An 18,568-nucleotide genomic window follows, 5' to 3' on the forward strand; every position below is an offset into this window, starting at 1 on the left:
CCTGATTTTTGCGTCATATTGAATGTGAAAAACAATTGTGAACACTCATTTGGGGGCCCGGGGGTGGGAATTTTAAAATTATTTCACCCCCTTCCCCAAACAGCTGCACAGGCATAGCTAGGAATTTGCCATCATTTGGGTGGCCGGGGGGGGGGCTTGACCTCTTTGGGGGGTCCCTGCTTTTTGCGTCATATTTAATGTGAAAAAACAATTGTGAACACTCATTTGGGGGCCCGGGTGGATTTTTAAATAATTTCACCCCCTTCCCCAAACAGCTACGCCACTGCATTTTCCACAAACCAGCGCTAAACATTTCACTGTGTTACAATATAGTCCAAAGAAGGATTGACGACATGATTTAGTATGTGATTTCTCAAAATCATCGGAATTTTTTCTAAACAGCTTAATGTGGACACAAAGCTTTTCTTTAGCTTATGCAAGATTTGCAAAAAGAAAAAGAAAATTCCAAGATTTGTTAATTATCTAACTATTTGTAAACCAATACGACAGGTGAACCGTTATTTACTGAATGAAATAGAGTCTCGTGTAAGCCATACTCTTTGATTAATTTCGTTTCTGTTGCTGCTGACACTCTGCTCCGAGCATGGTAGAAAGATACATAGGCTTTCGGGTAGTCTTAAAACAAGCTGTAACCAAAGTATATTCAGTACGGAGGCGCGGTGACTGAGCGGTTAAGCGCTTGGCTTCCAAAGCGGGGGTTCAGGGTTTGAATCCCGGTGAACACCGGGATTTTAATTTCGGGATCTTTGGGGCGCCACCCAGCTCTAAGGGGTACCGGAGATTAGATGGGGAAATTAAAGGCGGTAGGTCGTTGTGAAGGCCACATGACACCCTCATTAACCGTGGGCCACGGAAGCAGATGACTTTTACATTCTTTTTTGAAGTACCGTCTGTATCATATAAGATAAGAATAGATCACACGGTCTGAAAGAGGAACTTTACTTCTACTTAATTTTGTGTCCTTCATATTGACCATTTAGTGGCAAAAAAAGTCAAACTCTCTAATTAAACTAATATTTAATGTTCTAAAATAGGCCATCGATGGCCACTTTAAAATAATGTAATAAATGTAATGGTAGATTGATGAAATGAACTGATAACTACAAACATATATTATGAATAGCATAAAAATTAATAACATAAGACAAGTGGCTTCAATACTATGTACTAATAAAACTCTGGTATCTGTTAACATAATAAACAATAAAGACATAATCAACAATACAGCAATTAATCACCCATGCCAATCAGACCACCACGGCTACTCCATCCTCCATGCACTGGACCCAGCGCCGCAGACTGCATAAGAGTTCAGTACCGCTGTCCATGTCAGCTGATGCCAATCACTGCATGTCGCACATTGTCTTGCTGACTACGCCACTGTCGCTAACATCTATTCTGTGTCTCTACGCTTAGACTGCCACATGCTCAAGACTGCCACCCAGACTGCCATCTACCGCCTTCGGACTGTGACTGACATTGACTCTAACTCTGACTACGAACTGCCTGTCACTAAGACTGTCACTCTAAATTGACAAATAATCAAGATATCGCTAACAACTCGCTAAGCGCCATTCTATTTATTCATAATCAACTAACATCTAATGCTAGATCTATAACGAATAAAAACATTTGTTGTTACCCTGGTCCCTTAGAGTTAATTCACTACATGTTGTCTCTGGCAAACAACTCACACCCCAATGTTTGTATGTGTCGTTCACCAGAAAGCGCCTAGCACCCGACACACGCCCCTGCTAACACTACATGGCGCTGTGTCCCGACTGACCTAAACACTCTCTATATATAGGGGAGACCCTAACCCACGGCTAAACCAACGCTACTAAATCGTCCGTGTCTGTCCCGACCTACGGGTATCGAGTCGCCCTACAAGCTATACATCTAAGTGTCACACCATTCCTACCCTTTGTCTGTACTCTGTCAAGTCTGTCGGTGAGCCGTGGAAACACCTTACAAAATAATTAACTTTGCTCACACACACACACACATATCTGTGACAGCAAACATCTTTAATTTGCTTGGATTACAAGACCACGAGCAGTTAATACAATCAAAAAGGAAAGCCTTTAGTCAAAAATTATTCGCTTCACTTTGAATGGGCAGTGACGCAGTAAGTCGGTTATCTCATGGCCCACGTTTAAATCGAGGTATATGCTCTCTTGATTCAGCGAAATCGACGTGTATGCTCTCTTGATTCAGCGAAATCGACGTGTATGCTCTCTTGATTCAGCGAAATCGACGTGTATGCTCTCTTGATTCAGCGAAATCGACGTGTATGCTCTCTTGATTCAGCGAAATCGACGTGTATGCTCTCTTGATTCTGCGAAATCGAGGTGTATGCTCTCTTGATTCAGCGCTGGCATTTCCGGAAAACCAAGACAATGTTTGGCGACACAATTTGACTAAAAACATGGCATTGCCTATATTTCTGATAAATTTAGCAAATGTTACTAAGCTACAAAGTAACTAATTAAATCTCATCAAAATTAAAAGCATAACATCTGCGTTTGTTACAAAACTTAGGAAGAGGAGAATGTTCTCAGTTTCAGAATCTTCCGAAACTTCAAAACAAAGATGCAGATTGACTTACTAACAGACAGCACGTATTGGCTCTTCATGCAGACCTGAACCAAAGATTTGAGAACACTCTTCACTTGGATATTTCAGAATTTTGAACTAATTTGCGTGTGGACAAACAGAGTTCCCAAACACAGATGAACCCATATTAATACAGGAGTAAAAAGTGACCATTTCAGACCTTGCAGACGATGTTAAGGTCATCCGTTTCTTTGGCCAACGGTTAGCGAGCAGGGTGTCATGTGGCCAGCGCAACGACCAACTGCCTTTACTTTTCACCAACTAATGTCAAGTACCCATTAGAGTAAGCTTTTGCGGTATGAAGGGAGAGTAACCTGTTATGAATTACGGGCACGTAATGGACTAAAATGCGCCGATGCGCCAAAAAAACTCAAAACTCATGCTCAGAGTTGGGTGAACTCTGGGGCGCCCGAAACAAATTTCGAAATTAAAAAATCCCAGTCTTCAGCGAGATTCGAACTTCCAGACTCGTCCCCTGATACGGGAGTAGCTTGTTGGATTATCAACACATGATCAACTTAAAGTAATATTGAGCATGGAAACTATATATCATGACAACAAAAACATCTCCATTTTGTATGTTGCATTATGGGTTATTGTAGTGAAGCTGACTGCCTTACCGTCTTCGGATTGGGTAGAAAGTAGATTCAGTGTCGTAATGAACCTCGATCAGAAGAAGAAGAAAAAAAAAAGATGAATCCAGAGCATGATGGGATTTACAATTGCTAGTCACAAATACACTCATCACGCTCGTCCCAGACATTTAATTGTACTCCAAACAAACGTTTTAATTTCATGCAAAGGTTTTATAAAATGCTATCATCTAACTTTTTCACCGGGGAGTCCTTGAGCAAGTTTTGACTATTTAAAAAAAGGGCCCATTTATCAAAAAAGTTTGGGAACCACTGGGTTATATCACCAAAAAAAGGACTAACAACGATTAAGAATCCTAACAACAATTTAGATTACTAGGATGAGCCATACTGATATATGCAAATAGTGCAATGTTTTACTATGCTTATACCTGCAGTATTCTAAGTTTTAATATCACTGCCTAGCAATCTGAATATTACAAAAGACTTTATAAAATTGTAAATGCTGCTAGTTAGGTCATAACAACTGATCGAGAAAACTCTTTGAAAGAAAGTAAAAAAAAATAGATTTAAACATAGAGAGAAAACATAAAACTTGCACATTTTACCACCACAGAAACGAGTCAAAAAAAAAAACAGACACAAGGGCTCTTTTGTTTCCCCTGGCAATCAAAACATTGAATCCAATCCAACTTTTTGGTGAAACTTTCCCACGTAACGTCTGCGTGAGAACTGGTATGAGCGGTATATTTCATTTGCTATTTTTATCATGGTTTGTTATGTGTAAAACCAATGTCCCCAGGGACAATAAAGATATTATTACTTATATTATTATTATTTATATTGTTATTATTTATATTATTATTTGTTATGTTAGAAAAGAAGGCGCTGCCAGGGCCGAGTTTTGTTAAAGAGGAACAAAATTCATCGTAGTCCCTTTATCAGTTTCCACCGAGGAATTTTCTGGTGATGTGGCAGGTCTGCAGAAGTACCGCCCTCTGACAGGCAACGAGGATGTTCCTAGGAATGCCAAGGGCCTTGAAGGTATCTGTGAGGTCGGTTGTTATTATCCCCGCGGTTGATATAACAATGGGGTATATTGTTTTATTATTATTTATATTAAGAATAGTATTTATATTAATGAACTAGCCATATGTTACCCGCGGCCCGCGGGTCTAAATATGCGTGTCACTGATATAGTACATTAGAATAGTTTGTGGGAAGCGTGGTCGAGAGGCTGAGTACGCTTTAACTTGGCTTGGCTACCTATGAAGGGGGCTCGAGGCTCGACACCCGACTCGAGTTGAGCTGTGTTTACTGAGCACCTAAAGGAAGAACGGAAACAAATGCGATTGGACCATAATGCTCTGAGCTTTCTATACGCATGAAAGTAGCGCTATATAAAAGCTGTAATAATAATTACAAACAATTAAACAAAATAATAATGTCATAAGAAAAGCGAATGCGTGAATGTATAAATGGTTTGAATAGTGCTATAAAATAGCTAGTCGACCTAATTCCATTTTTGCTACAAAAAGATTTGCTTGCATATATATTGAGATCTATAGATCTAGAATCTAATATAGTTTTTGACCTAGATTAAACATTTGTTTAAATTAAGTAAAATAATCTACTATCACTAAACACTCATGATCTATCATTTTAAGATTGAATTTAAGGTTCAATAAGTTTATTAATTATTTTATGTTGGTATATTTAGATCTAAAAGCGCGCGAATGTAATTGTTTATATAACATTGTTAGTTTAATTTTATGCAGCTCTAGACTTAGAATCTAAACAATTTGAATGCCACAGTAGTCTAGTCAATAAATAAAAACTTTGAGCCTATTATAGTAAAAGACTATAAACACTGTGATGTGAGCTTGTGTCGACCTAAAGTTGACCTAAATACTTTAACTGTGTTTTATTCATCATTTCGTAGCTAAGTGTGATGAACTGGCCGAAGGATTGTATTAATAAGTTGATGAATTCATATGGAATGAGCCATAAATGTGACGATCACACTTGCCGGGGATTATATTATCAAACTTGACAATTCATTGAAATGAAGAAAGAAACATCTCTCTGTATTTTCTTAAAACTTCTTTAATAACTTCTCTAACTTTCACATAAAATTAACTTCTCAATTCAATAACAATTTGACTTGATACTTCATAAATAAAACTTAAATGAAACATGAAACTTCACTTAGTATAGCATTCAACTTCAACTAATAAAACTTTTACTAATGGACCCGCTAATATCACAAAACTTACAACCATTACTAATCGGGGGACTGAGCGAGGACCATCGCTCTACAAGAACCACTACTATGCGAGGACCCCCGTCAAACTGACTTTCCCCTAATTTATACTTTCTTTGATCGTACGTTCCAGAATCATGGAACCTTCTCAGATAATTATTTCAGTAACTTTGACCTTCTAGAAGCTGACCTGTGCTATTTTTTCCATTAACCCTTTTCTTTGAATGGATATCTAAAATTAACTTGTTTACGCTGGACACTTGCACTGGTTTGAACTCGCTTCTAGAAACTGGTCTAAATAGGTCACAGACTCGACTCGTGACACTAGGTTGCTAAGAGATCTAAATGCGTATAAGTAAATCTTTAAAAAAAAAAGGTAAATTGAAAATAAAGACTTAAAATTAAACCGAGTCGGTAACTGTAGGCTTAAATGCTTTAAAAAAAAAAACAAATTGGAAAATAAATTGTATTATGTAAGTAGTTTATCAGTTTTACAATATGCCTTTATAATGCGCGATATTATGACCTCTGACGATCATTTCGTTCGTATCACTGCGCGATATAATGGTGCCGCAAGTTACGGAAAAGTTTGTCAAGACGTTTAAAGCTATTAACATTTAGAGCGAACGATTTTATGTAAAAAAAAAAAAAATGTTTTGTAAACTCAAATTTGAAGGTTAATGTGCATCTAATAATGAAATGAATAGACACGTATTTGCATTTTCATGTGTAAAATAACAAAATAATGTTTTCTTGAATGATAGCTAATTAAGATCGAGAGATTTTCATCTCTGCGCATGCGTGACCTCTCGGTCTTGTCTCATCATTAAGACACAGCATGTAAACATGGCCTAGATTTATAAGATACAATACTTTTATAGAGTCGGTCAATTTTTTTTTTTTTTTTAGGGTCTTAAGTTTGTTTTAGGGCTTCAATATATATACACTACGGTCAAAATTAGTAACATTATCAAGGTCAATGAAACGGTTTAGATTTCTATACGGGGACATACATACATAAATACATACATACATACGCTTCACATTCTACTTTATATATTAAATATTATTTATATTATTATTATGTTAGAAATGAACGAGTAGTCATTCTCTGGCGCTGCCAGGGTCGAGTTTCGCTAAAGAGAAACAAAATTCATCGTAGTCCCTTTAACAGTTTCCACTGAGGAATTTTCTGGTGATGTGGCAGGTCTGCAGCAGTACCGCCCTCTGACAGGCAACGAAGATGTTATTATTATTATTATTATTTATATTATAATTATTAATATTATTATTATTTATATTATAATTATTTATATTATTATTATTATTTATATTATTATTATTATTTATATTATTATTTATATTATTATTATTATTTATATTATTATTTATATTATTATTATTATTTATATTATTATTATTATTTATATTATTATTATTATTTATATTATTATTATTATTTATATTATTATTATTATTTATATTATTATTATTATTTATATTATTATTATTTATATTATTATTATTATTTATATTATTATTATTATTTATATTATTATTATTATTTATATTATTATTATTTATATTATTATTATTATTTATATTATTATTATTATTTACATTATTATTATTATTTATATTAAGATTATTATTATTATATGTTATTGGAAACTGGTTAATGAAAGCTAGCACATTTTAAGTTACAATATTGAGTTATATAAAAAGAATATTCAAATATCTTAGTAGAATTCTACTGAAAAATGATATGCTCTGTTTTGCGGCCCCCGAATAGGCAAAAATCCGCTACTTGTTTTGTGCATGTCTGTCCGTCGGCCGACCGGTTTTTAGATCCCAAAAAAACAGAAAAAGATATTGAAAATTTGATTTCAGGATATTTTGAGGCTTGCAAAGTTTTAGTGGTTCCGCTACTTTTTTTTTATCTAATAAAGCCGAACGGTTTAGTTTTAAGACTTAGATATTGTAAGCCCTTATTTTAAATATAAAAATACACCTATTTCAAATCAATTTACAGAGCGCTGTTAGAAAACAAAATGTAGGCTCCAGGCGCTGTGATAACATTACAAACACAAACCCAGGCGCTGTGATAACATTACAAACACAAACACGAGAGTTGAAATGACAAACTAATTTAAAAGGGTTTTGAACAGATAGGTCTTCTTGAATGTAGTGAAGCATGTTGTCTATTTGTGATCCTTTTGTGGTAAAATAAATGTAAGGGAGATTATATTAACAAAGAAAATCATTGTGTATTTCTTGGTGGCATGATTCATGCATACATTTTTGTCAATTGTCAAAATAAATATATACGTACTGCTAAGTAATGTCACGTGGGTGTATAAGCTACTAAACGCGACACGACAAAATAGCGAGCTACAAAACAGCACCTGAAAAACACGCCAGCATAATGACACACAGAATAATACCCCGAGACCTGTCCGATTCGCGAGATGGACTTTCACAGAGTGATGTTGTAAGGCACGTCACGTAGAAACTCCATCCATTTCTATAGGGCAGTACTGGATTGACCTACATGCAACAGAAGATATAGTTTAGCACCCTCACTTGCTTGGGGGGGGGGCTCACGAATATGGTTCCAGATCATTTTCAACCTTTTTGAAGCGAGAGCCAAGGGAAAAAAATGCGTCACCAGTAGGAATCAAATCTCTAATAGCTTAGTGCAAGCGCAAATCCGGTCCTGTCCCTACGTTGTCAACGCAGCTGCCAGACCTCCAAGTTGGAGGTACCCTTGCTTGCAGTTTTGCACAGGGCCTCCCCCTTAATCGGGGGCCCCAACATTTCAAAAGATAATTTTTTTTTTTACCAAAATATGCATATTAAACACAATAAGGGAAATACGATGTTTAAGTTCTCCATTTCTTTACAAACATGGCTTACTTTTAGATCTATTCGTATTAAGTCGGGAGGATAGGAGGGGCCTTCAAAAAAAAATCCTGCTCTGGGCCTTCATTTGCAAAAACATATATATCACAAACGGTCAGCGCTATTTTGTAGACGCTATTTTCTCATTCGCTATTTGTATCTTATCTTATAGATTACAGACGTTACTTCAAAAAAAAAAAAAAAAGAAGATAATTACGTCCTACGCATTTCGTGGGCCAAGCTAAGTCAAGCATGTTAATCAGTGACTTAAACTCTGCTAAGTCGTTGGTTTTCCTGGCTGATTCAGGCTACAATCTAATGGCACTATCAAGTAACTAGCTACTAATAGTCTACAAAAAACATCAACGCGTTTTACTGTCCATTGTCTGTGTTGTTTTTAATTAAAATTAATTACTATTGATAGTCCAACACGTTAGTATCAAACACGCACGCAGTAATCCGAGGCGGCGCTATGGCGGCTGCTGACACTTTGATCGACGGACGGCGAAGAGCCAGAACTTGACTCGAGAAACACCGTTTTGATGTTGAAACGACATTCCAGAAGAAAAAAGTCATGGCAGATTGTTTGCCGAGAAACAAACAAACAAACAAACAAAAGAACAAACAAACAAACAAAAGACTAGAACAAATTGATTTTGAAATACACGCACATGATGTCATGTAATGAATGTACACTATTGTACAGAGGTTCTCAAACTGGTTTGACCCGCGGACCCCTTTATAGAGTCAAAACTTACCCTAAGTGAAAAAGTTACATAAATGCCTAGTATACAAATTATAAATGTAAAAAAAAATGTCTACTGTAGTGCAGATGTTCTCAAATTTTTTTGACCCGAAGACTCCTTTATAGAGTCAAAACTTACCCTAAGTGAAAAAGTTACATAAATGCCTAGTATACAAATTATAAATGTAAAAAAAAATGTCTACTGTAGTGCAGATGTTCTCAAATTTTTTTGACCCGAAGACTCCTTTATAGAGTCAAAACTTACCCTAAGTGAAAAAGTTACATAAATGCCTAGTATACAAATTATAAATGTAAAAAAAAATGTCTACTGTAGTGCAGATGTTCTCAAATTTTTTGACCCGAAGACTCCTTTATAGAGTCAAAACTTACCCTAAGTGAAAAAGCTACATAAATGCCTAGTATACAAATTATAAATGTAAAAAAAAATGTCTACTGTAGTGCATATGTTCTCAAATTTGTTTGACCCGAAGACCCCTTTATAGAGTCAAAACTTACCCTAAGTGAAAAAGTTACATAAATGCCTAGTATACAAATTATAAATGTAAAAAAAAATGTCTACTGTAGTGCAGATGTTCTCAAATTTTTTGACCCGAAGACTCCTTTATAGAGTCAAAACTTACCCTAAGTGAAAAAGCTACATAAATGCCTAGTATACAAATTATAAATGTAAAAAAAAATGTCTACTGTAGTGCATATGTTCTCAAATTTGTTTGACCCGAAGACCCCTTTATAGAGTCAAAACTTACCCTAAGTGAAAAAGTTACATAAATGCCTAGTATACAAATTATAAATGTAAAAAAAAATGTCTACTGTAGTGCAGATGTTCTCAAATTTTTTTGACCCGAAGACTCCTTTATAGAGTCAAAACTTACCCTAAGTGAAAAAGTTACATAAATGCCTAGTATACAAATTATAAATGTAAAAAAAAATGTCTACTGTAGTGCAGATGTTCTCAAATTTTTTTGACCCGAAGACTCCTTTATAGAGTCAAAACTTACCCTAAGTGAAAAAGTTACATAAATGCCTAGTATACAAATTATAAATGTAAAAAAAAATGTCTACTGTAGTGCAGATGTTCTCAAATTTTTTGACCCGAAGACTCCTTTATAGAGTCAAAACTTACCCTAAGTGAAAAAGCTACATAAATGCCTAGTATACAAATTATAAATGTAAAAAAAAATGTCTACTGTAGTGCAGATGTTCTCAAATTTGTTTGACCCGAAGACCCCTTTATAGAGTCAAAACTTACCATAAAGTGAAAAAGTTACATAAATGCATAGTATACAAATTATAAATGTAAAAAAAAAAAAGGCTACTGTGGTGCAGATGTTCTCAAATTTGTTTGACCCGAAGACTCCTTTATAGAGTCAAAACTTACCCAAAGTGAAAAAGTTACATAAATGCATAGTATACAAATTACAAATGTAACAACTAAATTTTGTTAAAGGGTTTATCGCAATCGTAACTTTTGTTTACAACAAAATGTAAACAAATTAATGACTCGGTAAAACGTGGTGACATTTGAGATGATTTCGATTACGCTCGGCTCAGTGTTTGTAAATAGCGACCGCAAATCTCTACGTGCACCAGTTTCTAGCCGTTTCAACTACGTCACTGAATCTACGTTCTACCAGAAGACGGGAAAGCAGTCAACGACTTCTGTACAATGACCAACAATGCCGGATATAAAATTGGAATCTCGTTTTCGTAACTATAAATTGCGGTCTCCTGGTGCAAACATTGCTTTTAGGTTCCTTGTTTGTTGTTTTTGTTTTGTTTTGTTTTGGATAGTTCAGCAAGCAGCTTCAGTATTAGTATGGGTTCATCTGTGATTGGGATCTTGAGTTTTGTCCACACGCAATTGAGTTCAAAACTTTGAAATATCCAAGTGAAGAGTGTTCTCAAATCTTTGGTTTAGGGCGACATAAAGAAGTACGTAATAGACATGTCAAATAGCAGTGAGGGGGCCAGTGGATTATTATTCAAATGATCCGATCGAATAAACTGGCTTTAAGAAAAAAAAAAAATTATACAATTTTCATCTTTATTCGGACCTCATACGGTCGTCACGCGGACCCCTGGACAACAGTCTGATAAACACTGCTGTTATATTTTCAGACTATGTTGACTTGTATTGTAGTTTAGTACATTATGTGAAAGAAGATTTCAAATGTTTTGTCATTTCGTAGATCAATGCATTTGTCTGTTTCGTCTATTGTTTACTCAAAACCCTTGAAAGTCTAAAAGAATAAGGTCTTATTACATTATAAATAAACTTGAGATAGAGGATTAAATTAGTAAATGAACAGCAACTGTACAGCCAACCCTATGGTAGTCCGAGGTTTTCAGTCATCAGACATCCCCCTCAGGTGCATTAAACGTCAGAATATCAAGAGTCAGCGGAAGAGGTCATTTTAAAAATTAGGACTTATGTGCATCAAACGAAAGAAGTTTTTAATTCTCTGACAATAATAAAAATAAAAAAACGCCAAAAGAATCAGCTATGTAGGGGGATCTATTAAACCAAGCATCCTTAGTTATATGTACTCAGTAACACACGAAGGGTGATTCTATTAAATCAACCATTACTAGTTGTATGTACTCTGTAACACACGAAGGGTGATTCTATTAAATCAACCATCACTAGTTGTATGTACTCTGTAACACACGAAGGGTGATTCTATTAAATCAACCATCACTAGTTGTATGTACTCTGTAACACACGAAGGGTGATTCTATTAAATCAACCATCACTAGTTGTATGTACTCTGTAACACACGAAGGGTGATTCTATTAAATCAACCATTACTAGTTGTATGTACTCTGTAACACACGAAGGGTGATTCTATTAAATCAACCATCACTAGTTGTATGTACTCTGTAACACACGAAGGGTGATTCTATTAAATCAACCATCACTAGTTGTATGTACTCTGTAAAACACGAAGGGTGATTCTATTAAATCAACCATCACTAGTTGTATGTACTCTGTAACACACGAAGGGTGATTCTATTAAACCAAGCATCACTAGTTTATGTACATTTGTAGAGCGTTTCTCTTAAACCAAGCATCACAAGACAATTTACTCACTGCATTTTCTAATTAGGCTTTCAAAAATTTTATAATTTTGCTACAATATACCCAAAATGTATATCCCATGACGTACTTAGTTTAAAAAAAAAATTAAAAAATAAATGCATGTACTTATGTTGTTGCAATTGAAATCACCGATACCACTCAGGTCTCGATACTGTGTAATAACGGTTTCGCGGGAAATACACGCTGAGTAATTAACAGGAGTAGCATACAACAGGCGCCTATTGTAGTCAAAGGCACACTGCATCGAACAAACACAGACAGTTAGTGCTATTCAAAATTCCTTTTCAATATCGCCAGTATTGTGCTAATGCAAAATAAATCAATCAATAGGATGACATTCACTTATGGTCTTCTGAAAAAACGAGCATTCCTTTTTCCTGATTTAGATATCTTGTAATACTTGTTCTAAAAGAAAGGTTATGATAAAGTAGTTTTCTGTAAAACAAACACAGAGAGAGAGAGGGAGGGAGAGAGAGGGAGGGAGAGAGAGAGAGAGGGAGAGAGAGAGCCCTATGAAACGTTCCTTCCAAAAAAAAAAAAAGCGGGGGTGGACTAGTGGTAAGACGCTTGGTTTCCGAAACGAGATGTCTCGAGTTCCAATCCTGGGACTTCGAATTTCAGGATTTTAAGGGCGCCCCCGAGTCCACGCAACTCAAGTTAGGTACATGACTTTAGTTAGGAAAAGTAAAGGCGGTCGGTCGTTGTGCTGGCCACATGATAGCTTCGTTAACCAAAGGCATCAGAAACAGATAAGCTTTACATCCCCTGTCTTGTACAACACAAGGTCTGAAAGGGGAACTTTTTTGTTTACTTCTAAACAACAACAAAAAAAAAACAAGATAATTACTCCCTAAACTGTTTTCCATGTCAGTACTGTGTAAGCGTGTCCGTGTGTTTATCTAGTCGTGCATGTTAATTGGAGACTTTAAACAGGCTCTAGAGGCACTAGGGAAGAAAGAGCGCTTGTAAGAATTTGTCCTAGCGTATGGAATGGTGTACCAGCTTTCTAGACCTTCGGAACTCTTTTGTGTTTCTTTTTCGGAACTCTTTTGTGTTTCTTTTTTCTCTTTGTCATATGTTTAAATATTGAACGCAAATATATCGGGCTGTTACGCTCCCTACATTGCTCTATGCCTCAAAAACGTGAACAGCATACACAAGACATGCACACACACACAAATGAACCACTTGATCTGCCTCTGAAAAAAAAAAAACTGAATGTTAAATGGCAAGACAAAATACCGATGAGCGGGCCTGCAAAGCACCCACCTGATGCAGTCTCAGTTGCAATGGGCAGACCACGGTATGGAAGACTACCACATCTTTAAAAGACTCTTTTGTGGTCAATTAAAGAAAATTGAAGCGATCACAGAGTGGACAAAGAAAACGCTTCAGGAACACCCCCAGAGCTTCTCCTGACCCGCACCTGGAAGACGGAAGCATATGATAGAGCAGTGATGCCCAGCCTAATTCGACCTGCGGGCCAATTTAATTTCCAACTCTCGTGTCGCGGGCCACATGACCGAAAAGATACCAAAAAGAAATGAAATGGAACTACAACTATTTTATTAGAAACACGTGGATCTAGCACTGACATTAATTAGTGAGATGTTTAAAGTTTATCTTCTTTTATACCCTTCGGAAAAATGGCTTCATTTCTCTACTTAAAATGTGAGCTACAGTATATCTAACTTAACCGTCTCTTTTTGGCAACTATATTCAATCCTATAATCTCTAGGCGTGGTTTAACAATATTTTATTCGCGACTCAATTCAAGAATGCTTCCATATTTGTTTCTTGTTTTTTTTTTAAACAACCATACTTTCTTTACAAATCAAATACATTGGCTTTTTTATCATGTTCCACAACAAAGTAAAGATCCGATCACTTTTCCTGTTAGATTATACATCTAGTCCCATTTCATAAACACAATGTTAAAGGTCATGGGACCAATCCATCAGAGAAAAAGTTAGGGCGCAATCGTATGTAAAAATAACTTTATCTACCCTTTGGAGAGGGGATTTTCTACACTTTGTGCCGTCGTTTCGGCGGGCCGGATGGAACCACTTCGCGGGCCGGATCTGGCCAGTGGGCCGTATTTTTGGCATCACTGTGATAGAGCATCAAAGCGTCGCGATGTGAAAACTGACGCACAAATTGCTGAGGAAAAGAGAACTGCGCTGGCAGAATAAAGGCGTCAGAGAAAAAAAAAAAAAAGCAAGGCCAATGACACTAGCTCCAGCTGGAATAACCTGCCCAGTGTGCAGCCGAACATTCCGGGCTCACATAGGTCTCACCAGCAACATGAGGAGGTACAAAACCCCAGTGCAAAAGCCCTCAGCCACCTGGGTAACAAACCACGTTGGACGAACTATATAGATCTATATATATCATTATTTAGATCTACTTTGGGTTTATACTGATTTGTAGTCTAAATTGAATCAATATTTTCGAAATTACACTATCATTGTCAAGAATCTAGACTTCATTCTCAATATCTAATCTAGATAATTGTAGAATTTATGCCTAATGCCGTAGGCCTAATCTACTTGACTAGATCTAGATGAAATCTAGTAGATCTAGATCGAAATAAACATTTACTGAACAGGTAATAATAATAATAATAATAATAATAATAATAAGTCGAGTCTACTGAACATCTGCTGTACTGGGATAGGCCTATTCTGACCGACAAAACGGTAGATTTCAATCGCCCGGATCTGCTGTTCATCGATAAAAAAGAAAAAACCGCTACCATTATCGATATCGCCGTACCACTGTCTCATAATTTAAGAAAAACTGAGATAGAAAAACAAAGAAAATATGGGAACCTAGGCTTGGAGATTAAGCGTCTATGGAAATTGTCCAAAATAACAATATACCCCATTGTTATATCAACCGAGGGGATAATAACAACTGACCTCACAGACACCTTCAAGGCCCTTAACATTCCTAGGAACATCTTCGTTGCCTGTCAGAAGGCGGTACTGCTGCAGACCTGCCACATCACCAGAAAATTCCTCAGTGGAAACTGCTAAAGGGACTACGATGAATTTTGTTTCTCTTTAGCGAAACTCGACCCTGGCAGCGCCAGAGAATGACTACTCGTTCATTTCTAACATAATAATAATCTTTATTATCCGTAAGGAAATTTGTCTTACAATTTGTGCATTACACCAAACAAAAAACATTATAACTATAAGAAACCAAAGTGTACATTGTATAGTATAGTATTATTTTCTTTTAGACGCTGAGTTTAGATTTAGAATATAGATTCTCAAGATCCAATCTATGAATAAGTATTAAAAAAAAATAATAATAAAAAAAAAATTACGAAACGAATCCATGCTAGATCGATCACCAAATTTATACTTTGGGTCAATTCTAGTTCTAAATTAGGTACCCTGTTAAAATAAGATTTACAGCCTATAGTCTAGAAGTAAATCTCTTCTGTATTTTTTAGACATGAAATAGGACTATATATAGAGAGATCTAGAGAAAGATCTATTTAAATCTAGAGAAAGATCTATTTAGATTTATAGAAAGATGTATTTAGACCTAGATAAAGATCTATTTAAATCTAGAGAAAGATCTATTTAGATTTATAGAAAGATGTATTTAGACCTAGAGAAAGATCTATTTAGATCTAGAGAAAGATCTATTTAGATCTAGAGAAAGATCTATTTAGATCTAGAGAAAGATCTATTTAGACATAGAGAAAGATCTATTTAGATCTAGAGAAAGATCTATTTAGACATAGAGAAAGATCTATTTAGAGTTTGAGTTTTTGGGACAATTTAGACAATGTCGTGCCCGTAATCCTTCAAGGATTACACTCCTTTACAAGAGCTAAATTCCATACAGTTAAATCATTAAAAACAAGGTCTATTCACAGTTAAAATAGTAAAGGTAGTAAACATTTAATAATTATTAAAAATCTTATGTAAATATTATAGGGTCACAATTTCACAAATCAGACCTTCGTAGTCAACCCCACCTCCCGGACAAAGCCCAGTATCTTCCCTGGGTCGACATTGTCGAAGTGTTTTTAAGTTGTGCGCTCTAAAAAAAAATTTCCCAAACATCCTGGTATCTGGGGCAATCAATGAGGATATGATCCACAGTAAGGCGAGAGTCACAGTACTATCTAGAGAAAGATCTATTTAGATCTAGACAAAGATCTATTTAGATCTAGATTTATTATCGAGTTCTTTAGATTTCTCTCAACAGGTGGTTGATAGAGTGTACATTGTATGTTTGTAGATCTAGATCTATCAAGTGGTCAAATGTATAATTCAAGTTTACCAAATTATAGGTCTAGTCAACAATAGATCTAGATATCTATATAAAAAGTGTAGATTATATTATTGTCAAATCTTATACCTGCCTTAAACTTAAAAACTAACACATGTGAATCTATTTGAATTAATTACTTAAGTCTTGTTACATCTCTAGATCTGTTTGGCCTTGGATCTAGATCTACTCTGGATTTAGATATAGAGATCTAGATCTAGATAGGTCTAGAAGTATTGATAACATTTCTAAAATCCTTGTCTAGAATATATGGACCGGTAACTCGAGGAGGTCTTAACAAGATACATCTCTAGAATCTAGATATATCCTTTCTAGCTAAATTATAGATCTAGATTCTAGATCATTTTTTAAAATTAAAAACTGGTCTAGACCTCTAGATCTAGTCTAGATCAAGAATATACATTAGATAAGGCTTAAATCCAGAGGCGTAGCTAGAAAGGGGGGGGGGAGAATTTGAAAATCCCCCCCTGGGCCCACAAATGAGTGTTTTTATACATAAAATATTAAATATTACTCAAAATGCAGGGGCCCCCAAAGAGATCAAGCCCCCCCCCCTCCAAATTCAAATAATGACAAATTCCTAGCTACGCCAATGATAAGCTCAAATCAATCTTAATGTAGAACTCTACTACACAATACTAATAATAGTAATATAGATCTACTAATATAGCATACATATATATATAAGATAAAACCAACATCAAAATCATTAAAATCTAGATTAGTTGACTCTACTTGTATATACATCGTAATTCCAACTAGAAAATATATATTATGAGATTCAATATGGATTTAGAAATCTAGATAGGCCTATATTATAGAATCTAGTAGATCGAGATGTAATAATAATCTATATCTAGATCTAGAATTAATAGTTAATAGTAAATCTACATCTAGAATTAAAAGTTAATAGTAAATCTACATCTACTAGATTCTATATGATGATGATCTAGCCACCCTCTATATTCTATGTAGAAAAAAAATAGATCTAATGTAGTCTAGATTTAGAATTTTTTTTAGATCAATGTAGATGTAGTCAATGTAGATTCTACATTTCTCACTTGTTCTAGAATTCTAGATCTAGAATAGACTAGATCTAGATTAGATTATTCTAGATTAGATAATTATTTGATAATAGATTATCATCTAGATATCTAGATCTATGCAAAATCTTTAGTGTCAGTTTAAAAACTATAAAACTAATCTCCAATAAAAAAAAAAAGAATCATACTAAATAACATAAACAGGTAGGTCTAGATCTAGATTTAGATATCAAATAGTCGACATACCAACCACGTTTTAAGGGAACTCCATCGCTTAGCCACCAGCGCAGTGAAAACGATGAACGAGGCACTGAGAAGGGATAAGCGAATCGTTTGGTGTTCAATGTATTTAAAAAATCCCAGAAATGCTAGAAATAAACCAGATCTAGACGAAACTTTCAAAAAAAGCAAAAACCGTTTTCTTCAGCCTGACGTTGATCCAGAGATTCTAATCTATATCCAGTATGAATGTACAAACACAATAGAAACACACACAAATAGTAAATCCACACAGAATCAATGCTTCAGTATGCAGAGACTAAAATGCAAACACGGGAATCGGAGAGAGCCAAACATTACAGTGTGTGTTGTCATTTCGCTGGGAGCTTAATTAACCCCACTCCATATAAGGGTAACTGACGTCACGACCTTCGGAAGCAGTGCCACCTACTGAATGTAAAAATAGGTCAGTGGGTTGGTCTATCTCGCGAGGAATGGGTTCTAAGCCCTGGTAAACAAAACACACTGCTAACGCAATAAAAACGAAGATCAATTTTATTTTGATGTACAAAGTTGACTCTATTCCAATGTGGATTACGCTTGAAATAGATTCTTCTCCGCCATCATGTATTTTTACTTAAAAACAACGCTCGCGCTGCCAACATAACAAGAGGGGGGGGGGGGAGGAAATAATTTGACCTACTTTTATCCAGGTAATTGGGTCTTGGCAAG

General features: G+C 35.5%; 1 protein-coding gene across 1 annotated transcript in view; it reads right to left on the reverse strand.

The window, feature by feature from the left end:
• LOC106058042 (transforming growth factor beta receptor type 3-like) overlaps nt 1–18,213 on the reverse strand; it is a 161,537-nt gene extending 143,324 nt beyond the window's left edge. Inside the window, exon 1 of the mRNA XM_056040473.1 lies at nt 17,864–18,213. The gene's annotated coding sequence lies outside the window, so the exon portion shown is untranslated. The remainder of the gene's footprint in view (nt 1–17,863) is intronic.
• Between the last annotated feature and the right edge of the window lie 355 nt (nt 18,214–18,568).

This window comes from Biomphalaria glabrata, chromosome 9 (genome assembly GCF_947242115.1).
Source record: "Biomphalaria glabrata chromosome 9, xgBioGlab47.1, whole genome shotgun sequence".
NCBI lineage: Eukaryota > Metazoa > Mollusca > Gastropoda > Planorbidae > Biomphalaria > Biomphalaria glabrata.